The 26,109-nt window shown below is 32.7% G+C and overlaps 2 long non-coding RNA genes across 4 annotated transcripts in view; both read left to right on the forward strand.

The window, feature by feature from the left end:
* Nucleotides 1-26,109, forward strand: part of LOC306661810 — a 167,301-nt gene that overhangs the window by 80,624 nt on the left and 60,568 nt on the right. The window lies entirely within an intron of this gene.
* Nucleotides 4,870-26,109, forward strand: part of LOC306661811 — a 49,657-nt gene continuing 28,417 nt past the window's right edge. The window contains exons 1-3 of the long non-coding RNA XR_013763965.1: nt 4,870-5,823; nt 18,870-18,931; nt 22,237-22,313. This is a non-coding gene — a long non-coding RNA (uncharacterized lncRNA). The remainder of the gene's footprint in view (nt 5,824-18,869; nt 18,932-22,236; nt 22,314-26,109) is intronic.

Here is a 26,109-nt window from a genome sequence, read left to right on the forward strand (position 1 = left end):
ACATAAAATTTACAGAATGACTTAATGTTAAAAAACATTATAAAAGAGTTAATCCCTCAGAGAGTTCATGCTGTGATGTTTTCTTGTTTTGCTTTTGAAGCAAAGACCTAGAATGAAGATTAATGCAGCATGATATAATTAGTTATTGGATACTTGATTGCAGCTTAGGTTGTATTTATGCCTACTATCTTTCTCATTCTTTTACTTGGATTGAGTTTTGATGCAAAACTGGTTATAAGAGAGTGAAATCTAGAAATTTCAGTCTTATTGATATTTCTAATATTCAGAACCATTCTGTCAAAATGTTACATTTGGATATTTCTTCAGCTTAGTCACAGATAAATTTTCCCACTCTTTTATCCACATTTAAAGGACACAATGTTAGCTAGCTTTCCTAAGACTCCATGTATTTATAGAATAAGGCTTAACTTATGAATAAGAATCTAATTCCTTTTAAATAGCTTTTAATCTACATAATTTATAATAACTTTTAAATTACCTCTAGATATTATTAGATGGTAAAACCTTTAGAATTATGAAATTGCATTCTAAATTTAATGCAGATAGTATTTTAGTTACTTTGATACTATAGGATGGGCAATAAAATTAATGTATTCTGAAAAGATTTTTTAAGGTTCTCATTTTAATGAGGAAAATGGAAGAAATTAAGTTTTAAAGATGCATTCACTTTTGAAAATAAACTTTTCATTTTAGAATAGTTTTAACAGAAAAAATTTGAGGTAGTACAGAATTCCCATATCTCACATCTATTTCCCATATTACTATCATATTACTATGATAATTTATAAGACTAAGTGGAGCAATAGACTCATTAGTCCTTTAAAAGTCTAAACTTTATTCAGATTTCCTTAGGTTTTACCAATATTCTTTTTCTGTTCTGATATTCCATTCAGGCATCACATTACCTTAGTGGTCATTTCTCCTCTTGATCAGGAAAGTTTCTTAGACTTTCCTTATTTTTGATGACCTTTGATAGTTATGAAGATTGTTGGTCAGTCTCTCCCTCAGTTGGGATTGTCTGGTGTTTCTCTCAGAATGAGATTGTGGGTTATGTAGAGGAAACCATGAAATACCATTTTCATCCCATTACATTGGGGGTACTTGCTATCCACATGAATAACCCCTGTTGATGTTAACTTCAATAACCTGTCTGAGAATAGTGTGGGGCAGGTTTCTTCCATGTGAAATTACTCTGTTCATTCCCCCTTTCCACACTACTGCTTAGAAAGCAGTCACAATATGCAGCCCACATTTAAGGAGTGGGGAGTTCTGTTCCACTTCCTTGCAGGTGAGGTATCTACATAAATTGAAATTTTACATAGGATATTCATTGCTTTTTGCTGTTTGTTTTCAACAGTATGAACTTGTGAACATTTATTTTGTACTTCGGGATATAATCCTACCCTATGTTATTTATTTTGTTGCTTAAATTGTTCCAGCTTTGTCTACTGTGTCCCTTTGACAGTTCGTATTGTTATATGTGTGTGTGCTTTAAGTTTTTGAGTTCCTTACTTTATGGCACTACAAGATACTCTAGAATTCTCTTATATATTTTCTACTCAGGCCTAGAATCTGCCATTTTCCCAGAGAACACTCTTTCCTGTTAATTCAGAATGGTTACAGAATCCAAGACCTAGGGCTTCGATAGCTCATGGCTACTGGGTGCCATTGTTTCTAGGATTTTCCGTTGGCAGAACAAGGAAATGTAACCGTGTCATCTATTTATTTTTTGATCTCTGTTTTCCTGTGGTTTTCGGCCCTATATTAGTCACAGAGATGCTAAATTACTATTACCCTCTATTTGTGGGCTGTATGTTTTAATAGGTTGATAATGAGATGCTACTTACAATCCCTTTGTATTAGCCTTGTTTTATGGGTGGAGTCATAATTTATCTGTTTTTTTTTTTTTTTGTCTTAAAAGGTGACACACAGTCCTATTAGAGATAATGGCCATTTAAAATATAAAGGATATTGACAGATATTTATACCAGTTTTTTTATAAATGCACACAAAAAGCCAATTATCCTAACCTGTGAGATGAAGTTCAAGATTGAATAAATCATTTTAAATTAATAAATGCATGATAAAGTCCATTGTTTTCACCTTGACATTTTTTCAGAAAACAAATTTTAATCTTAACTTATGTTGTACTATGTACAGTTTTGCTTACTATGATATGGGGTTGCCACTTTACCATATATAAATAATCATGGCTCATTTTTCAAAGCATACTTAAACTAGTCTATGAAGCATCATTCCTCACATGACTACAATTATTTAACTTGTTGTACAATTTTTTAGTTTTTGCTAAACAAAACAAAACCCAAAGAAATCAAAATCCCAGTGGCTTACTTCAATACACACTTACTTCTGCAAGTCCCATTTCTATGTGTCTTTCATTCTGACACCTGGGATTATGCAGTAGCTTTCACATGGCTAATGAAGTTCTGATGATGATGAAGGGATGTATGCGTGCAAGACAGGCGGAACTCACTGCAATCATGGATAAACCTTCTGCTTGGGTATAGAAAGTGTCACTTGTGCCCTAATTCTCTGGCCATAGTTCAACTAATGAGAAGGGCCATATACTCCTTCTGTAGGGGACACATGAAAGTTATGTAAAAATTGATAGAGATGTAGACACAGAACATGGCAAGTAGATGGAGAGTTGGAAAAGTTGTCCAACCTTCCAAACTTTGCCAAAATGCTGTATATTTCAGAAAAACCTAAGGAAAATAAGTGACCCAAAATAAGATGGAAGGTAAGCCAGGGGGGATGACATAGGCCTATAATCTCAGTAACTGGGGAGACTAAGGCAGGAGGATCCCAAATTTGAAGCCAGCCTCAGTAATTTAGTGAGACCTGATTTTTAAATGAAGAGTGAAAAGAGTAGGGGATGTAGCTCAGTGGTACAGTACCCCTGGGTTCAATCCCCAGTACTTCAAAAAGAAAAACAAAAGTCAAGGTAGAAATTTATTTCTCTCTCATTCACAAAAATTCAAATAAGTGACCCAGTACACTAATCAGTACTAGTCAGTACACTAATCGAAGACTGAAGCTCTGTTTACCTTATCTCCCAGTTGTGTGGAACTCTTGGTTTATGATAGTTCCAGGCACTAGTATGAAGGAAGAAATGAAAAAGGATATGCACTTTTTTTTCCTCAGAAGGATCTAGAAACCTTCTGATTAACAATTTTATTTACCTTCCAATAACCAGAATAAAGCCATATCAGCATATAAAATAAAAATGCATGATAGCATGATATAGTCTTTATTCTTTGTATCAATGTGTCTAGTTAAAATTTTTATCATTATGAAAGAAGTAGAGAAAGAGTTGGCAAATTTTTTTTAATTAATCAAAGTGTAGAGGGTCAATGGCTTAGGGTAATCAAGAAAGACCAGCTGAATGCGGTGGTGCACGCCTGTAATCCCAGAGGCTTAGGAAGCTGAGACAGGAGGATAGCGAGTTCAAAGCTAGCCTCAGCAATGACAAGGTGCTAAGCAACTCAGTGAGACCCTTCTCTAAATAAAATATAAAATAGGGCTGGGAATGTGGCTTAGTGGTCAAGTGCCCCTGAGTTCAATCCCCAGTAACAAAACAAAACAAAACAAAACAAAACAAACCAAATAAAACAAAACAAAAAACAAACAAACAAAAAAAAAAACCAAAAACAAATGATAGGCAAGAACATGTAAAAGATGTTCCATCCATAAAATAAACATCCATAAAATAATAGTTCATAGTGCACAATGCAATGAAATAACAATAGACTTTGACAGAGGAGAAATATGTTTGGAAAATGGAAATAACTGTATTTTTGAAGAAAATAGTTTTGGATCAGGTTCTCAAAATGTTAAAGTTTGGTATTTTTTTGTTGTTATTGTCAAAATAGTGATCCATTTTAGTAATCTTAAGTCAACTAAAAACTGCCCTAAACTTGCTTCAGTTTTTCTTGTGATATTTCATTTTTATTTGTTTTAGGAAATTTATTTCTTCTGGTATTCTAATTAAATTACTAAGAAAGGATCTCTGAGATCCTGAAGTAGGCTAAGCTCTTTAGATATTTTCTAAACAAATTAATAGACTTGCAAATCAGAGGAGAGAGATGTTAGGTTGAAAACTGTAGTATGTGCTTTGTACAACTGGAGAATTTATTTAGTATGGTGATTACGAGTACACCTCCTAAGAAAAGCAAGCAAATGGGTTCAAAATAACAGTAGCATATTAGAGCATAATGGGAATTTTATACCGAGAATTTCATTTCTAATGTTTTACTTGGTGACATTTATATGTGCACACTACCTAGATATGTTTCATGTCTGTGGGACTTTTGCTCCAATACTTATTCCTCATCTTTGATAAATGCTTTTAAAGTCAGGTCTTAATATTTCTGGAGTGTTCAGAGATATCTTTAAAGTAAGTATGTGTGTTGGGAGAATATCTTGTTTACATGGTGTTTGAGAATGACATTTCTTTTTACTTGTTTTAAAAAAGTGTGATGATTATTAGAAGAACCAAAACAATCATCAGGTTACTCTTGAAAATCATTTATTTATAATTTTCACTCTTTTTCTTTTACTTTTTAACGATTATTTTATTTTAGCATGTTGTATGAATGCAGAAAATTCTAGAATTATCCATCTGGGGACCTTTAGAATGGGAGCATCAAAGGAATCCAGGGTAGTATATTCTATGAACATTTAATAACTCCACCATAATGACTTAGTGACTATTTCCATGCTTACACATTTTGACAATGCAGCATTGGGATTATGGTTGAAAAAAATCAAAATCACAAAAGTTTAAAAATATGATATTTTAGATGTGTGTATTACTGTTATGTGAGATGCTTGGTTCTACATTGATAGAACTGGGATGTTTAGAATTATTTAAGTATTAGTACCTTATTTTCTAACAAGGAGATGACCAATATTTGAGATGACCATATAATTTGTGTTTTTTGACTTTTGGTGTGTGTTACTGGGGATTGAACCCCAGGGCCTCACACATGCTAGGCAAACACTCTCCCACTGAGGTATGTCCCCGCCCAAGATGGCCATATGATTTTAAATGCTTTTAAAATTCTCAAGCTCAATTAGCAGCATATCAGCGTATGAAACAATCCTGTTAAACATTGTTATAAACTCATGGTCTGTGTTTCAGAAATAACTTGAATGAATTCTTTTCAACTACCTGTGTTTTAACAGTTTTCTTTTTTGCTTCTCTGACAAAGGCCTTTGGAACTATCAGCCTCCCTCTACCTCTTTTCTTTTTAAAAGCTGTGATCAGGAAAATGAGTATTTCTCTGCTCCTTTGATTCTGTGGTTGATAGCAGCATTTATATAGTATATAGCATGTAGGATTGTTCCAAATTCTTTCCCCTAATATCCTTTTTTGCCAAATAGTTTGACTTTGCAAAAACATTGCATTTTTGGAATAATGCCAAATATTAATCTTTCCCCAACTTTCAATTGAGGAGGCAAATATGTGGAATAATGCTCAGGGCCATTTGCAGTTCAAAGGACTTCAGATCTTCCATCCAGCCCCACAGATTCTAAGCCTCTGCCACAGTTTCAGCAGCATACTTTGCTTTTTTGACAGCAGGAATAGCTCTTTGGCCCACTTTCTCTTCTAAACTTTAGTTAAACTTCAAACTCTTTTGCTTTTTTCCCTTTTTTTGCTAAAGCTAGTGATCACATGCTGAGTAAATAATCTATAGCCCATGATCTGCTGTCCTGTCAGGCTTGTTAAACAGACTCTAAACCCCCAATGTGGGAAGCCTGCCTGATGAGCATTCCCAGGTAGGTCTCCTAACTGCCTCCCCCACTGGTAACCATCACCCTTGCTTCCATACTTGCAGAACTCCCTCGCAGCACACTGACTATATTTGGAAGAACTAATTGGTGGTTCTGGTGTCTTTGTTAGGAAAAAGTGACACTTTTTGAAGTTAATAAAAATCTCTTCAGCTACAGCCTTTTATCAGATGTAACAAAACATTGTTTGAACAAATATGCTCTCAGTAGTAGTGACAGTTCATTCTGCTTTTCCTAGCCATCAACATCTTAGGAGAGAAAATAGTAGAAGTTCCTTAAAGGCATAAAATTAGTTTCTGAATATGACAATTTTTGATAGAAAATTCTTTTCAAATCAATAACTCAATTAATTTGGTTCCCATTGGATTATATCGGCATTTTTATAATGCATACTTAATATATTTTTCTTAAGTGACTTTGAACATATACTGCAGTTCTGTTCAAATATTTTTCATTATATCATGGACTCTTTTGGAGGAAAGAAGAGTATTTATGGAGGATTACAATTAAGAAAGTGATTTTGATTATTAAGGTTTTACAACCACATAACTTTTAAAGAGTTTCTCTTTAGTATTTCTGGAAAGGCAATGGGGCAGGCAGGGAGAGTGAGGTGCCATACTTTTGGGAGATAGGTTATTTGGACTCTAGTACAAGACAGGCTGTAAAAATTTGTTGATTGCCATTTGTAAATGTTAGTATATATGTATTCTTTTTCAGTGAAAACCACCATGTAATTTTGGAGAAGGATCCGTGAGCTGCTGAGAAGAAAGTGTATTTGCTTGATGATGGATGAAATACTCTATAAATGTCCACTAAATCTATATCATTGATTGTATTATTTAGTTCAATAGTTTCTTTGTCCAGTTTTTGTTTGGAAGATCTATCCAGTGGTGAAAGTGATGTGTTAAAGTCCCCCACTATTATTGTGTTTTGGTCTATTTGATTCTTAAAATTGAGAAGGGTTTGTTTGATGTACATAGATGCTCCATTGTTTGGGGCATAAATATTTATGATCGTTATGTCTTGCTGACTTATGCTTCCCTTAAGAAGTATGAAATGTCCTTCTTTGTCCCTTCTGACTGAAGTTTGAAGTCCACTTTATCTGAGAATAGAGACCTCTGCTTTATTACTGAGTCCATGTGCATGGTATGTTTTTTCCCCATCCTTTCACCTTTAATCTGTGGATGTCTTTTTCTATGAGATGAGTCTCTTGAAGGCAGCATATTGTTGGGTTTTTCTTTTTAATCCAATATGCCAGTCTGTGTCTTTTGATTATTGAGTTTGGGCCTTTGCAGGTAAATGGATGTAGTTGGAGAATATCATGCTAAGGGAAATAAGACAATCCCAAAAAACCAAAGGCTGAAAGTTTTCCCTGATAAGTGGATGATGATATATAATGGGGGTGGGGGGGTTGGGAGTGAGAGAAGAATGGAGGAACTTTAGATTATGTAGAAGGAAATGAGAGGGAGGGGAATATGAAAAATGGTGGAATGAGACAGACATTATTATCCTGTATACATGTATGATTACACGAATGGTATGAATCTACATTGTGCATAACCATAGAAACAAAATGATGTACCCCATTTGTGTACAATGCATCAAGATGCAGTCTGTAAAAAATAGAATAATAAATAAATAATTAAAGAAAAAAATAACACCATGTATTACAGACAGTGTAACACCAAGGAGTGGCAGGAGTCACTCATTCCTCTCCTTCTCTGATATTAGTCATCTATGCTCCAGTCATCTACATAAACACAAACCTAATGGATTGTAACTTTAATCCTTTTTAAAAAAAGAAACTCAATGCTACCATTGATTATTTTATGATGCTTGTCTGTCAAGAATGATTTTGACAACATGGGAAGAAATGTGTCAAGTTTGTTCATATAAATCTATCTGCTGTGCTATTTTTCAGGAGTTTCAGTCTTTTATTTTTAAAATTTACATATGTGTTTTTAAACAGGAGTAGGATATAGTAAGTTATCTTATTATTTTATTAAGTTATCTTATTATTTATCATTTTTAGCTTAAAGAACTTCTAAATCCCATCCATCAGATTCTTGGGGTATAATTAAAAGTGATACATGAATATATTAAACTTAATCATGTAAGAGACCAATGAATGTGAAACTGCTATTTTAGTAGTATATATATATATATATTAATTTGGTAGAATTAATAAATATAAAGATTGCTGTTCATCTGTTTTATGGGATTGAAATGAAGTAATATTTTCAAAATATTGTATATTAATGAAGTATTTCAAGGTTAAAACCTCACCTTTTTCTTTGTACAAACAAGTTAAAACGAAAGTTAAATGAAATAATTTACAGTGCTCAGCTCATTAGAGATCAATAATTCAACCTGACACTTATTTTCAATGGTCAAAGTTTCAATTTATTACCTTTTTATATTTTCAAACCAAAATTTGCTAATCTTTACTAGTATTCTGATTATTTCATATATAGAAAAAATTTGTTTTGAAGTGTAAGTATCAGAGCACATCATGATACACTCTTATGTTTTGGATATGAGGTGTCCCCACCATTAATGCAAGAATATTCAGAGGTGAAATGATTGGATTATGAGAGTTCTGACTTAATCAATTCATCCTAGTTTGAATGAATTTGCTGGGTAGTAACTGCAGGCAGATGGAACATGGCTGGAGGAGGTGAGTCACTGGGGGCATGCCCTGGAAAGGTGCATCTTCCTTGTGCCCATCCCCTCCTGAATCTGCCATGTTCCCCCACTGGGTCCTTCCACCATTATATGCTGCCTCACCTTGAACTCATAGAGAGTACTGGAGTCAACCGTCTTTGGGTCGAGACCTCTGAAACTTCCATGGAAATAAACTTTCCCTTTTTTTAAGTTGTTCTTTTTAGGTATTTTGCTCACAACAACACACAAACTGACTAAAACTTGTGCCCTATGTATGATCTTTGATACTATGAAACTCAAAGAATTAAATTTTAAAAATATTCTTTATTCTATTTTTGTTCTCGTTGATACTAAATACCACAATATGTACTATTAGGTTAGAGTTGCCTATAGATGTTTACAATTGAGAATTTAGGTATTATTGGGTGTTTTAGTTAACTTTTTCTCTGCTATAACCAAAAGACCTGACAAGAACAATTAGAGTATTATTTAATACTTTATAGTTTATTGGAGTAGGAAAAGTTTATTTTGAAACCTCAAAGTTTCAGAGGTCTCAGTCCATGGATGACTGACTCCATTTCTCAGAGCCTGAGATAAGACCGGACATCATGGTGGAAGTGTGTGGCAGATGAACACAGCTGGGAAAATGAGACCTAGGAAAGAGAGGGTGGGGAGAGAGCTATCTCTGCTCAACAAGGACAAAATATAAGCCCCAAATGTGTGCCCCCAGGGGATTCACCTCCTCCAGTCACACCCTAACTGCCTACAGTTACCCGCAAATAATTCCTATGAGGGGATCAATGCACGGATTGGGTCAAATCTTTTATAACCCAATCATTTAATCTCTAAACGTTCTTGCATTGTCTCTCACAGGAGCTTTTGGGGTCACAAACCTAACATTGGTATTAAAATAGAGATTGGCAAATTTTTTCTATAAAGGTCCAGAAAATAAAAAATATTGTAGACTTTGCAGGCCACATGGTCTCTGCCCCAGCTACATAACTTTACTGTAGTAGTGAGAAAATTTCTCTTGACAATATACAAATGAACAGGCATGGATGTATTTTAATAAAACTTTACTTACACAAATAAAAGGTGAACTAAATTTGGCTTATGGAATATAGTTTGCCAACCCTCTGTTTAAAATGTACATTGAGAAGTAAGAACTGACATTAATTGTAAGTGTTCATGTGTTTTTATTTTTTGATAAGATTTTGTTTCCAAAACTGAAATATCTTAACTGTTGGGAAGATACAGTTGCTTTCTCCTGAACTCTATTTGTAGGAAATAGATTGCATTTCTTTTTCTTTTCTCACAAATAGGGTTCTTGTGGTACTAACAATTGCAAGCTTGTAAACTGTGCTTTTGCATCAGAGTTTCCCTATATCAGTGCTTAATCCAATTCTTTTTCTCCTCATGGTAGATGTGGAACAGAATATTATTTACATAACACACTTAAAAAATGGATGAAACTTCTCATGGATGATGGAAACTAAACTCCAGATTGCTGGATTCCTTCCACTGTCCCCAGGACCCAGGATGCTTAGACATGTTCTAACCACTATTCTGAAGCCCATAGTTAAAAGATTTGCCTCAGATGGAGTAACATGGGAATTTTTTAAAGTGGGGGATGCAAACAGAGGAAAGAAACAAACAAAAAGCAAAATCCCAAAATGGCAGCTAGAGATTTGACTGTACCTTTTAAGTTCAGAGAATTCTTAGTAGATTCTTACTTGTTCCCAATTCATTTGTCCCCTTCCTTTCTTCATTCCTTCTGTCTGTTCTTTGCAGACTTGAATTCTGTAAACTTCTCAAGAAAGTAAAAGTTAAAAACATTCTCCAGAAATGACTATAGTCTTCTGAGAGGACACAGTATGCCATGTTGGAGTAAGCACTGAAACTAATTTGAGAGATCCAAGTTGTTATTCAAACTCTGCCTTCAACTGTTTTGGTGACTTCAGACAATTCGTTTAAACCTATGAGTTATCCATGTTCATCTTTATAGATAAATTAGGAAAAACAAGATGTTTTCTGAACTTTTATTCAAGATTAACATTTTCATATTATATCCATCTTTTAAAGTCTGAGAGAAGGCTCTTTTTCTGAAGTATTCTCTGTCCTGTGAGACTTTTCCCATCATTTCATTTATGAAATAACAATATCAATGATCTCAGCTGAGAACCATTGTACATAGTTTCTCTTTTCATTAGTCCTCATAAATTTTATTAGTCACAGAAAATTTCATATGCTGCTGAAACAAACAACCCAAAATTTCAGTGGCTTGCCAAGAAAGGGTTTATTTCTCACAAACACTTCAGTTGTTTGATTGAGGTGACCATGGATCAGTGGCTGTCTGCTCCATGCATTAAGGAACCAGTCATTTTTATCTTGTGGCCTTGCAGTTGTCCACAGATGAAGGAATAGGAAACAAAGCTGGAAGGTGGGATGTGGCTTACCACTTTTGTTCACATTCCTTTGACTGAGTGCCCTACATAACTTTAAGTGTGGCTGGGACACATAACCTAGCTGCTTGCAGAGAGGAAAAGGAAACAAGTCTTGGAGGGTAAGCAGCGTTTTCTCTGCCATAGCTATGAAAATAGGCTTTGTATGCAGTTGATGTTTGTATGTACATGCACTTCCTACTTGGTGTACATGCTGTGCCAGACCATCTTGTCATGCTCAAAGAGAAACACAAAGGAAAAGTATGCAGGAACCTCAAAATAAAATGAGCTATAATCCCTGAATTTTGAGAAACAACTAAAACACTATAGTGGAAATAGGACTGAACTTGGGTTTCAAGACTACAACTGTTAATTTGAGTATAACACAAACTTCCAAAGACAACCATCATTAAAGAATATGTTGTAGATAAAATCATGTTTAATTGTACAGATTTCACAGATAGGTTTTCATGTCAGTTGCTAGAGCACTAAGTGTTGGAAAACAATTCCATAATAGAACAAATCTAAATGGTTTAAAAATGAACACAATGATTAATGAGTATATATTTGATTAAAAAGGTCCACACACTGGTATATACATACACACATGCCCAGGCATATCCTATCCCCTTCTGCTTTCTCATGCTTTCAAACCCTGCTCTTATGAAAAATTCTTTCTAATGTCTTTTCTTTTCCCCCTGACTGCAGTATGTATGATATATGATAAGCACCTTTTAATATAGAGGCTATCAGAAACATTTTTGAAAATTACGGATGTAAACAATGAAACAAAGTATCCTTTTTAAGAATACAGTTTGTGAGCTACTTCTAGAAACTCAGATAATTTATATGAAACAAATGAAAACAGTACCAAACATACAAATGACACAAGTTATTAATTCAAATTATTTCATTTTATAGATTATTAATTCAGATTATGTAATGTTGAAATGATGATATATCATTTCTTCAGAAGTATTATGTATTTGTAGGACAGCTGGTAGTCAAAACTTAATAAATTCCCCACTCCTAAGCATAGGCTACAACTCATTTGTTTTATCTATATACATGTTATTTAAACCATTTTCTAGTGACAAGATATTGTCACTGGGGTGTGTGGATCTTAACAATGAACTAAGCATTACATGGTTTTTAATAATCTGTGACTGTTTCATAACATTTATGCCATAGGTTATCAGAAAATGATATTAATGTACTTTCTCAAAATAACATTCATAAGACTCTCAAATTGCTTTTTAACTCAAACCTTTTATTTGATACATTCAGATAATGCTTATTGGAGTTTTCTTTTGTCAAAATTGAGACATTTATAGTAATTTTTTACCACAAAGTAACTCCTTTATTTAAAGCTTGCCCCAAGCTATGATTTGCCAGAAAAGTTGGGCAGCTGGGTAAGTGACATAGGAACATTAAAACAGCACAGTATGACTCTTTGTCAAGTGTGTTGTTCATCATCAGCTCCCTCTTCTAACTTGCACACTCACAAGGCAGGTGTCTTTGTCCTCTTCCCCGATGTGTCCCAAGCATCTGGGGCAGTGCTTGTCACCCAGTACTTATTTTCTATCTCATATATATATATATATATATATATACACACACACACACATATATATATTAGAGGCTACTGGGAGCATTTCTGAGAATTACAGATATAAGCAATGAAACAAAGTATCATTTATTTTACTTTATCATTTATTTAAGGTTACAGTTTGGGAGCTACTTCTGATAACCCTGTTAATTTATAAAGAACAAAGGCAAACAGTGTCAAATATATATGGTATCACTGGATCAAATATGCCTCTCTGTTTCTATTAATATAGCCCTTTAAATATACACAAAAAGGAATGTACATATGAATAATTTCACCAGCCTCTATTTCTAAATTAAAATGTGAATCTAAGTATAAACGTTGCTTCTTAAAACTTTACATAGGATTGGTCTTTTTTTAAATTTCACAAAAACAGCAAATATCATCCCAACATTGTCCTTCATTTAGATGGCTAATAGCTCTGACAACGGCATGTTGCCTTCATCAAAGTTAGACCTTGTCTGCTGAGTGAAGATCTCAGACTTAACAATCCATTATTCTTCTGCATAGACTCTTACTATTGAACCAATTTTCTAAGTATTTACTTACTAATTCACTAAATTCCAAATTAATTTGAAAAAAGACAAATCTTTGAGTCTTTTTGAAGTCTTCTCAAATCCTTTTGAAAATCAGGTAAATATAAGTAAATGCATAAACTGTCGAATTATACTTTTGTTTCACTTCTTTTGTTTGGGTTTTTGCTAAGAAAAAATTCTCCTCCTTAAAAATGTGTTGAGATTGTCCAAGTTCAAGGAAGTGTAGCATTGTGTAGATGTTTCCTCATCTTCCATTCATTTCAATGAAAATGTAAATTAGTCTAATAAATAAACACCAAATATAGCTTTGAAGGGGATAATACTGCACCAATTTAGGATACAAACAGGGAGATAACTTGAAGGCTTTGCTTTCACCAGTTCCTTTAATGCCATTTGTCTCCCTCTAACTTCTTCCCTTTAAAATGCTGCCTCCCTTAGGTGACTGAATGACAGCTGGCATAACCACTACCTTCCATAGTACAAGTCCTGGCACAGTCACAGCCATACTCTACAGTAGTAATTTTCAACCTTGCAGCATGAAATCCAAAAATCAGAATGGTTGATTAAACCATCTTTATTATTATTCTTTCTAAAACCAGAACACTATAGTGTAGGATGGAATGGAATAGACGAGACTAGTATGAAAGAGAATTTGAAACACCAGAATACAACTATGTGGTTAGGCTAAGTACTGATTCATTAAATAATTGCTTCAGTTGTTTAATATCTGTAATATGTATTATAGGGTTAATAAAAAGAAGGCTATTGCTCTTAACTAAAAACCTATGAATATGGGCTTTAACATTTTCATGAACCTCCTGAAATTATATGTGTATAATTATATGTATTAGTGGTTATATACTTCATATATACATAAATATATATACACAAGTAATGTTACAATTGTGTATATACACAAAATGTGCATATACATGTGCATTCTCATTACAAAAGTTCATGACTGAGTGTGGCGGTACACAGCTTTAATCCTGTGACTTGCAAGACTGAGTTAGGAGGATCACAGGTTCTAAGTCAGCCTCAGCATTTTAACCAGATCCTGTCTCAAAATAAAATAAAAATCAAATCAAAATAAAAACTAAAAAGGGTTGGGGATATAGCTCAACGGTATAGCACCCCTGGGTTCAATCTTGAGTACAAAAAAGGAAAAAGAAAAAGAAAAAAGAAAAGTTTATGAATCAGAAATTCCTAGGGGCAATTGGCATCCAATGGGCTTTTGGCTCTTCTTTCATACCACAGAAAACCATATTTTGGCTGGTTTATTTTTGAGAATTGTTAATCTTAAAAAATTGATGAACTCTATTAGCTTTCAGAAAACAATTTCTCTTGTAAAGGTAATGCCTTACTTGTCATTTAGAATTCCGCCTATAAAGAACTTGTTGAATATCTTTTATATCTGTTTCATCTCACTGAACCTGAGAGACTTACTGATTTATAATGGACATTAACTTTTGAAGTCCTGAATCCTGGGCATAGTCCTAGTTGATTTCATGACCCTTACATAAACCTTGGTAGGGGAGGATTTATCATCCCCGTATGAGGAAATAGAGGCTCAGAGAGTTTATGTCTGTCTATTTGCATGCACACACTCACCAGCCTGCAACCGGACAAAGCTAGAAATGGAATCTGTCTTCGCACCGTAAGACCATTGTATTTTCTGGGTTGCATGTGAAGTAAATGGGTTTCTAAGGGAGGGAATCCTTTCATTGTGGCTGTCATGCTTGTCGCATATTCCATGTTCAGGTTGTAATTAGTGCCACTTGATCAGGTAGGTGCACCGCTCCACTTCATACCTCATCTCCAGGGCATCTGTTAGTTTATTGTGGAAATAGTACACATTCGAATGTAAAAGGAGCTCTGCTAGAAATCACTATGGTCCTGGGCAGATCTGGTTAGATGGCTACCACAAATGACCCTGAAGTGTCTTGTTGGTTCTCTTTAGGATGTCTCAGAGCTATAAGAAGAGCAAAGCTTTACTTGCATTTTCTGATTTGCTATATGTATAGCTCATTTTGTGTTGTATTTATATGTGAACTTATTAGTGTAATTCTATAGTTTTCTTCTGGTGAAATATATCCTTGTTTCAAGATGTCTTAATAAAATAGTCTTAAGAAATGATGAAAGAATTAGCTAGATGTAAATGCTTGATTCATTGATATATGATCATTTTATCCAATACTTATTCTAACTTTCAATATTTTAAGAAATTATTGAATAAGTATGATTAAGAATTGCATATAATTTTCTTCATTAAATAAAGATAATATGGATTACCACCATGTTGGAAATAATTATTGGTGTACAAAGATATAGGCTTGATTCTTGGCTATATGATTCAATAACTTTGAAATTTCAGACAAACTAATTTTTATCTTAAAGCCTGATAGTTCCCATTTTTAAAGCATAAACTAGTTTCTTCTATAACTACTTTGTAGAAATGTTATAAATACTAAGGATTGTATGCAAGTGCTTTGGAAACTATAAAGTACTTATAAAATGTATGTATATATGTATATGTGTATGAATATTTACAAATATGTAAAGTTTTTATATGTCTTCTTCCATGTACATTAAAGTTTGAATTGTTTTCCTATATAGTAGAATTTTAACCCACTCACTTTACAACTTAAATAAACATATATAAAAACCCCCCTAATAATTATTTTTAAAAAATTCATCAGGGATAACTTACTTCATGCAGATGTTTTCTAAAAATGTCCTGAAGATGGCACAATAAGTACATTTTGGTGGAAACATTATTAAAGAAGAGGTTATATGAAAAATATATTTGAGGTTAAAACACTAAATTTAAAATAAGCCTTTTCTAAGTTTGTGGAAGAAATTTTCTGAGCCTTTTAACCAATGCCCATTGTTTTAATGTTACAGAAATCATTTGTTTCATTGTGCCTTCAGGAGTACTACAAACAGGTAGCTAGTCAGAAAACTGATATAGTCAGATGTTACTGACAAAAGTCGGGTTAGTTCATGTTGTACAGTTTTATCAATAAATTTACCCTTGCAATTGTAAAACGACTGATAAGCTCATCTGTTATCTTCTGCATAATGTACAATCTGCATCTAAATGCCAGTTTTTATTAGGCACATTATGGGGATAAAGGCCGGCAGAGGGAAGAAAGTAGTTGAAAATTAACAGTTTTATTAAAATATAAAATACTGCAGGGTCTATTCATAGAAAAAATATTGGCAAGTTTCATTATTTATGTGGGGGTCACAATGTTTATGTTTAAAAAAACTATATCTACATTGTGCCAACTGTATATTCTACAAAACTGAAATAGAATTTATGAAACTACAGATAGTAGAAATACGCATTCCTTGAAAAATACATGGTGTGAAAATATATCTGCTACGTTTATTTGAGTATGAGAGGTCATGGTTCTTAGCCATCTCTGTAACTTGTCTTTCTACATGGATCATACACATATTAAACACCTACAATGTTTATAGTGTAAACTTTTGCCTATTAGGAGTTTAAAATCTGAATGAGATCCATAATATATTTACATCTGTATACATATAAATATTAAACATAAAATTATATATAGATTTATTGTGAATCCATATACATATGAAGTCTCTTACAGTGTGTTGAATAAGCACATAAATTAAAAATTACTTTTTACAAGTAAATTAATTTGTGACTGGTTGGAGGGAAGTAGTGTTTTTATTGATGTTGGCAAGCTGTCTCTCATAGGAAAGGAAGTTCTTTTTAGTTGTTGAAAACTGAACTTGAGCTCCAACAAGACTGTCATTTGATAAGATTAGAATTTAATGATTTATTATTGTATTCTGACAGCGCTGAGAAACCAAAGGGGTATTAGGAATTTTGACAATTCTGACTAATTGTAAATTTACTCTGTTCTGTGTCAATATTCTAAGACCTCTAGAATTTTTTTTTGGCAATAAAAGTGATGTAACTTTGGCCGTTAATAAATTATGGAAAAGTCAATATAATCTGCTCAGTTTAGATGGATTGTTAAAAAGTTAAATTGATATGAAGTACAGCGTTTGGAACTTTATCAGCATATAAATCAAGGAACTGAAAATCTTAACGCTGGTCTTTAAATTTTCTTCTTGTGTTTTCTTTTTTAATAAAAGTTTTAGTTATTTAAATATTTTAGTAGATACTTTATGTTCACAAATCTTAGATAATGAAAATGAGAGTATAAGTTTAGAAAATTTTATATAAGAAGCTTACAAAGAAATTGTCATAAGCTATCAGGATCAGTAGATAGTTCACAATGTCTAAATATTTCCAATTATCAATAATGCTTCACTTTTTTGGTATGTTGATATATATTTATTTAAAAAGGGAAGTCTTCTATGTGTGTTTATGCATTTGCAGGACATTTAAGAAAGACAGTGACCCTTATCCATCCCTCCATTCTGTCTCCTGATCACCTTCTTCTAATGCCTCACTTTGAACTATGCAGGTTATTTTGACCATGTGCACATAAAAAGTTAATCCACATATTTCTGAATATACTGTACTGCTTCTGTTAAAAGTTTAAAAATGACCCATACATACATTTATCTAAGTAATCTTCTCTAGTAGTTTTTTTCACCATTTGTCTTCATTTAAAAAGAAATTTATCTGAAAGAAATGAGCAAAATTGATAAGCAAATGAAGCAAACAAAAAATAAACCAAAAAAGTGGGCGGGTTGTAGACAGAAGAGGGAAAAAGTGAAAAAGAACTCCTTGCTATTTTTAGTTTAATCTGACAGAATCTTAGAGTTAGTCCATTGTTTGAAAAATTCTCCAAAGAATGTGATATCTTACTTGATAGAAAGGAAATATGGCTTTCAGTTGTAATGTTCATATTTCATTGAATTTGCTCTTTTATTTCATTGTAGAGTGGTATTTTGTAAATTTGTCAAAGTTGTAAAATCCTTGTGCTTTGATGTAGCATGGCCAATAGATGTTAGGATGAACCGATTAGTACCTTTTCTTTCACAGTAGTTCCAAACATGCTGTTAATATGTTTAATAAATTTTGAGATTCACAGTCTAGATCCTGTTTCTCAGAGAACTGTTGTATGTCAACCTAAGGAAGATAAATGGATCCATCTATGTTATGATGAGTTATATTTATTGAGATCAATAAATGTTTGTGAATGTAATGTTGATTTAATTAATGCTTAGAAATAATGAAAAGCAGTGGAAGTAATTCAGAGGGCACTGATTTGCTGTGGTGATATTTCTTTGTAATTAGTTATTCATATCTTTCTGGTTGCATAGATTTTGAAAGTTGATTTTCTCTTTATAACATAGGAGATAGTATTAAATGAGATCAAGTCAGTTTTTACTCTCAATAAAATCATGTTTGTTTTCTAGTAGCATGCTTTATTCACAAAACAGTTTTTGGTTGTCATACAAAAACACATATAACAAGATTTCAGGCATTTGAAAAAGGAACATAGTAATCTTCAGAGTATTAGAAAATTTACTATTTTACCCTTTTCAGTTTCATTTGCTCTGAAATTGTATGAAAAGTAGTTGTTATTGCATTTTAAAACTTTTTGATTAGTTTGCTTATTCTGTAGTATTGAGCTTGTACTTTCACTTAAAATGCTCTATAAAAATAATAGTCTATAAATGAATGTATTTATAGTGTTTAAGGCCACCTATCTTTTAGAGAATATGCTGTCTTCTGTTCCAAAAGACTTTAAAATAGTAGTCACTGATTTAGATGTGGCATTATGTGAGCTGAATACTCCATGAATGATCACTCAAGGTTTCTTTCAGCTTTAGGAGTATGGTTTTCTGAATGAAGCTTGGGTGTTCCCCATGCAATACCATCAGTCACAGTAAGTTAAATTATTCATGTAAGCTATCTTCTTATCATGTCCAAATAATCAGCGTTGGCCTGTATGAAACCACGGCAATATCAATGCCCTTTGGCAGACACAAAAAGGGTGAGTGGAAAGAAAAGTGACTCCATATTTGTGAGAGTGTCAGTGTGCTCAGTAAATGGTTATGGGTTTCAGTGTCATATTTATATCTTTATATTTATTTGTATAAATATTATACACACATATCTATGTGAGGACTCTAAAATGCCCTCAATTTCTTTTAGTAGCACTTCTCAGAGAACATTAGGGACTCCAGTGATAGACTCACAGAAGGTAGTTTCTACCTCAGTTGGATAACTGCCACCATATTACTTTGGTGGCTTGGGTGTTCGCTGCCAGCAATGGCGCAGGTGTCCTCAAGGTGGCTTCGCTCACTCCTTCTGCCCTCTCTTGCTGTTCTTCCTACTCACCCACACCAAACCATTTGAATCTTCCTTAAACACTGCTCCTATCAAGACCCATATTGCTGAAGGTTATTTTCTTTTGGCCCAGGCAGTAAACTTACTTAACTTAATCTATTTTCCTTTTCATTTTAAGTAAGAAAATAAAGAGTGAAACCCATAGCATGGCCAAGTAATCACTGACCAGCTGTTGTTTCAAGTAGTGTGTAACCCAGCATCTCTTCTGTCAGTTTCATTAAGTTCTTTAAGTTCATTAAATTCATCAAGTAGACTGTGCTTTGTTTTATTCCTTGATTCCTAATTCTGTGTTGTATTTTACTGTGTACACTAATTCGCATGCTTGTGAAAATAGGTGCAGTGTAACTCCTAACAATACAGCTCTGTCTTTTGTTCAAGGACTTTAAATATTTCCCACCTTTCTACTATTATCTGTTCTGAGTTTCTCTGTGTGGTTCATAAAAGTCTCTGTCCCATCTATTTAATCTTATTTCTCACAATGTACTCTCAACTCCAGTGGGGCAACTTCCACAAGGTTCTCGTAAGCTGTCACAATCATTCTCACCTGTGCTTTCCCCAGAGCCCATTCTTGCCTTGAATGTCCTTCATTTTTCCCTACTCTTAAACAAACCCCACCATTCTGTCCCACAGGGACAAATTCACATTCCACCTTACTTATAAGCCCACTCTAATTATTCATGGATTTCCTTCTTTAATATTAAGGGTTTCAATTTCTATGCTGCAAAAATAGTCCTTAAATTCTTGATACATTTTGCATTAATTCTCTTTATTATAACTTTAAGGAGTTTTGGGGGGTAGCAAATTAAAGCTTAAACTTTTTATCTCCCAACAGAATCTAATATAAGTTTGAGAACTCATTTAGTAAATATTTTATGGTAGAGATTGGACTTTCATTAAATCTTCCTGTATCACAGATTTCTAATTGTATACTCTTTAGTTAGGATGCAGGGCAAAAACAAGTCTTGTTGAGGCTCCTCATTGCCTAGCCTGCCATTCTGTTCTGCTTTTGAAGCATGAACAGAAATGACAGGTCACTTGGAGCTGACTCAAATGTGAGCTGGTGTTTCTCCCCATCACTTCCTTCTTCTGTGACTTTGGAGGCATGTATTTCTGATGGCAGAGTGGCAAGATAAAACAGGACTTATACTGGATGTCAGGTGAACAAGAAATACACTCATATTCTTAGGCCATGGAATCTTTGAGGTTTGTTAACAGCAGATGCTAAATTTGATTGTTGTTGGGAGTAAGAGGTTAAAATTATTGTATACATATGCTTTATGAAATCTTTGATTATAGACAAAATAAAATTATATACATATATATCTTACAAAATATTCTGTATCTGTATTAATCCAGAATTTTAGAGTCACACAATTGCTTAAGACCTTTTCAAATTAAATTGAAATTTTCCTTGTCTATTGCTGCCAGAGGCACATATTTCATGGTTTTCTCAGTAACAGCAAATGCTGGCTTTCAATGAATTTTGACATAAAACTTTGTTGATAGCATATCTAAGTCTACAGGAAGATTATATTTAGTTGAAAATACTATTAGTTACTGGTTCATCAAGGGGATTAACCTTGGGGTTTAGAATTCTTTTATAAAAACTCACTTAAAAGAACTTGTCCCATTTTAAGTTATGTTGAAGCATAAAATGTACAGAAATACCTTGAATTCTAAAGGATGTTCAATGTTATATAGTCTTAATTTGTAACATAATGAAAAAACGTGCAGGAGAAGGTCAAGAAGTAAAGGTGAATTTGATATTCCAAACCTTATTTTTACTTTATTCCATTATTACTGCACTTATTATTATCTATTCCCTTATTAATAGAGCCCATGGGCAGTCTTTTGATAAAGAGGATTCAAACATTTCAACTAGCAAGAAAAGAAATACTTTTGTAGGCTTCTTATTTTGAAAAGCAGAGTTTTAGGTATCAGGATTAAAAAAAATTTTAACATTAATCATGAAAACATGTTGTCATATGGCTTAATAAGAACTATTACCATGTATAAATGTTACTAAAATCCTCTGGATTTATTTTGCATATTCAAAATTCAAACTTACATCAAAATAAAATAACTGTCCAGTTAATAATGTAAAATATCCTATGCTAAGGGATGCTTAGGAGATGGAGTCTCTTTATACATTATTGATTAGAATTTATTTTTTTCTGAAAAGCTGTTTGAAAAAGCACATCAAGAGCTTCAGAAATGTATGTATTCCTTCACCCATAGTCCCATTTCTTGAATCTATACTAAGGATATAGTCAGATAATATATCACATGTGTATATTAATATTTTTCTAGTTGTTGAAAAAATGTATAAATCACTAAATGCTAAAAATCAGGGGAATGAGTAAACATACGTTGGTATGTTTTGATGATAGTGTATTTTGTAGTCATGAAAAATATAATTTAAAAAAGGAATTGAAGATATTTAATGATATGGGAAAATGTAACATTAAATTAAAAAAAGGCATAAAACTATATACACTCAATGATTTCCATTTAATAAATTGGAATAAAAAACTTCTGTAGCTTCAGTGAAATAACAATGAAGGAAATTCACAGAAATAATAAAATCAATTGATGGACTTGCTGGTGATTTGAAACATATATAATATATATGAAGGGATTTCTCCATGTAAAAATGAAAACTACAGGACATATAGAAACTATTAAACTGTTAGAGAACCAAGTTATTTTTTATCATTGAAATCACCAAATTCTGCTCTAGTCGAATTGAACTTGAATTAGCATGCAGTCTTGTTATAGCATGTTAACACAATCGCCGTTACTTAGAACCATCAAACAACAAAACCTATTTCATCTTTTCAGATGCCTTTATTTCATCTGAGCCCTCCAGAGAGTTGAGGTGCCAGCCTCTGTAAGAAGCCCTCGCTGACCCCTTTCAGGTCTGGTGATATGTTCTTTCTCTATACTCCCATTGCATCTGGCACATTAATTTATAATAATATTAAAATGTAATTGATTTCCTTGAATAAATTCACCACTGGACTTCAGCGTTGTAATTCTTTGATGTCTGGAATGTGTTCCATCACCATCTTCTTAGTATTTTAGTACTTTTTTAGCACAATGAATGGCATACAAATGGAGTCAATAAGTGTTTGTAGATCGAATAATGTTTACAGTGACTCATAGCAATGAATACATGCAGAGTGAAGTTTTGTCTTGAGTCAGAGTTTGCATTAAACTTCTGATTTTATTTTGTTCGAAACTGCTGGAAATTTCTGTCTAAGTAGTCTGGAGTCTATATATAAAAAATATACACATCAACTATTGCCATTTAAAATTGCTTTACATAATTATAAATATAACACATTAAGGTAGTTATTTGACATTTGATATATATTTTTCAATAATAAATTTGAATTTTAATCAATCTCAATAACTCAGTTTGAGCTTTCAAAAGTAGAGATGTTATTAGTAGACTTTAACAAATTTTACCACATTTTTAGGATTTGTTATAAATCCTAAAAAAAATTTATAAATTTTTAGGATCAATTATAAAATGTATTGGCACTAAACTTCTCAACCCAAATCACAATAATGTTTCATAAATTTATTTGGTAAGGTTATTCATTATTTTGTGTGAGAAAGTCAGTTGTCATGGTAATAGCTTAAAATTAACTGAAACACAATCCTGGTCACGTTTACTGCAGCAGGTGAATCTGCTTTACTGCAATGCATTTTTCTAGTTTAAATATAACTGCAAAGAACAGTACAAAGAATTAAAATGAACATTTAGGAGTATTTTCACGACAGATATAAAAATTAAGCTTTGAAAATCCCCAAGCTTGGAGAGCCATTTCTGTTAGCATATCCAAATATTTCTGTGCTTTATTTTTCCATAAAATGCAGATGTTTTTCAGAATGATTCAGGGCAACGCAACCGGACTTTAGTCTGATATTCAGAGAAGAGTTAATAAAATGGCTGAGATAGCTCTGCCTCGAGAAGAAAGCAAACAGATAAGGTCATTTCTGTGGTTAAAATATGTTTTCTTTGATTCCCTACTCAAGCTATATGGTTTGTCATAATTTGCCAAGATGATAATTAGGTGACAGAATGAATGAACATGCTTTCATGGAAGAATGGCAGATGCTAAAAATAATAAAAAGAAAGTACCTAATCCTGAGTAATTCCATTATTGTACATTCAGACTCTTTTGAAATCTGTGAAATTCCTGCCAGGAAACAATTTTTTCTTACTAAATGGATCATTAAAAAGTTCATTTACTACAACAAAATGCACATTGTGAATGTGCATATATGTGAGTTTGTAGAATTGTTTTCTCTTCAACTTGAATATCATTGATATATTTTGAAAAGAGTGGAACAGATTTCAAATAGCAATTGGTAAAACCAGAGATTTCTGTGTGGGGAAAACTAAAATGTAGTCATCTCTTAATCTGTAATGTATGTCTTACTGGGTGTTTTTGAAAGTTTAGTGATCATATGACTGTATTTTCAGGAATATACTAACATCTTATAGTAGTGTCATCTCTGTATTTTAGAGTCAAATCCTCAAAGCAAATCAGGCTTGTGTGTGTAAAATATGTGCATATTTTGAACTGTTGCATAAAACACAAGCACATGTTAATGTATTTCACAAAATCTCAACTACTTATTATAGTAATATCCCAATTGCTGATGTTTAAAGATTAAGATGTAAATGAAAAATAGATTTCTGCACCCAAAAGTTGGAATATAATGTACATTTTAATTCCAAAAAAACTTAAATATTAACAAAATATATTCTTAGAGGCTTCATTCATAAGACATTCAGGTACTTTTAAACAAAGAAATCCTAACAAATTCATATATAACTTTATCCATGTGACACTAAATGTCTGAATAAGCAAAATTGAGTAAATAAATAGCTATTATTTTCCCCATGTGACATGAAATGGGAGAATAGTAAAATCTAGTGATTTTTCAGTCAATTATTGAACAAACTGACTCTATTTCTGTGTTTGGTGTGTAATTGTTAGTAATGAAATATAGACATAGTAGATCATTAGGAGTAAAGTGCCAAAAAACACCTCTGTACTCTCCAAATAGGAAGATACCAAACCTAAGTCCTAAGTGTTGCTTATGAGCCCGAAGCTTTCAGTTATACAGTAAAAATGATTTCTCTAACAGTACAATCATTAAAAACAAATTTCAATGTTGATTTTCACAATTACAAATACATGCAATTTACCTAGTAAAATTGAAATGGAAATGTTAACAAAGACTCTGCACTTATACCTCATTGCAAGTACAGTTGATCATCTCTTTTGAGGCAATCTGTCTCGGTGTGTATTCCTTATTTTAAAAATTTTTTGCTGGTATATCTTTTCTTACAAAGTGAAATTAATTATTTGAAAAATATTAAAGTACAATGATCTATTTTGTTCTTTTTAAAAAATTGAACAATTGGCAACGTATTACCGTATCAACAATAGCAGAATAAATTTATTGTGGGAACAGTACTCCCTCACCCTCCTCAATACAGGTGCACTACTTTATATCTCTGTTCTTGTTGGAAAATTTTGAGATGTAATATTAACATTACCTTGTTTGTACAATAAAAATGTTGAATTTTCTTGAAGAACAAGACAAATTTTCTTGAAGAACAAGACAGATTACTTGTTCAAGCAAAGTATGATTTTAATGACTACACATCATCTCTTTAGCAGCCCAACTATTAGACACATTTACTTTAAGATCTCGTTATATTACATTCTATATACTTAATAAGTTCAAAATTTTCTTTTGTAATGAAAATTTATCAACATTTTATGTAGAATGTAACATTAATTTTCTAAAATTTTCTATTATTTCTATTTTTAAGTCATATTTTCCAAAATAAAACACATTAGCTCATGAGTCCTGATCCTTTTTTCTAGAACCAGTATTACATATGACTTTTACTATAGTATATTACTTATAATAACATGATATATGAAACATGTATTCAAATTGGTATATGTTTGGAAAAATTCATGCAAAGTTGTATTAGTATGAAATAAAATATGAATTCCATGATTATTGTGACTTGTTTTATATGTATATTTATATTTATTCAAAATTCCTTTCTTAAAATTTGTATTATTTATACTTGGCTAAATTTTAGATGTGAAAGGCATACATATCCATGACTCTGTAGAAACTATAGTAAGTTTGATGTCTATGTATGCTTTATGTTAATGTGAACACAGAAAACCATAGAGCTTATTAGTTTTTTCCCTTTGGAGATAAAGCAGTTGGATAATGGATAACAAACCACCTGTCTTCTGCTTGGAGAATGTACTCTTGTTGCTTTGTGTTCAAAGAAGCCCTCCTGGTACCCATTGCCATGTTCTATGTTGTAAGTTAATAAAGTTACAGTCTAATGGTCTTTTTGACTAAAGTACACTTCTGAGGCTCTTTTGCCCAAAGGGTCCACACTATTAGTAGAGTCATTCCCAGAGCTCCTTTGATATTTTGCTTTTCTGTCCTTTCCAGTGAATGAATTAATAAGAATAGTGATATTAACTATTCACTGACAGTGATGGTTCCAGTGCATCCCAATTGCCAGCCACAATTAATACCTGAAAGACTATAATTTCTCCTGCCATGTTTACTAAGTGTGCAAAAGCAAAAAGCACAGCAAGACAAAGTGGAAATCCCATTTTATTAATGCAGAAGTACATATACTATTTTTGT

Source organism: Sciurus vulgaris, assembly GCF_902686455.1.
Source record: "Sciurus vulgaris genome assembly, chromosome: 5".
NCBI classification, from domain to species: Eukaryota; Metazoa; Chordata; class Mammalia; order Rodentia; family Sciuridae; genus Sciurus; species Sciurus vulgaris.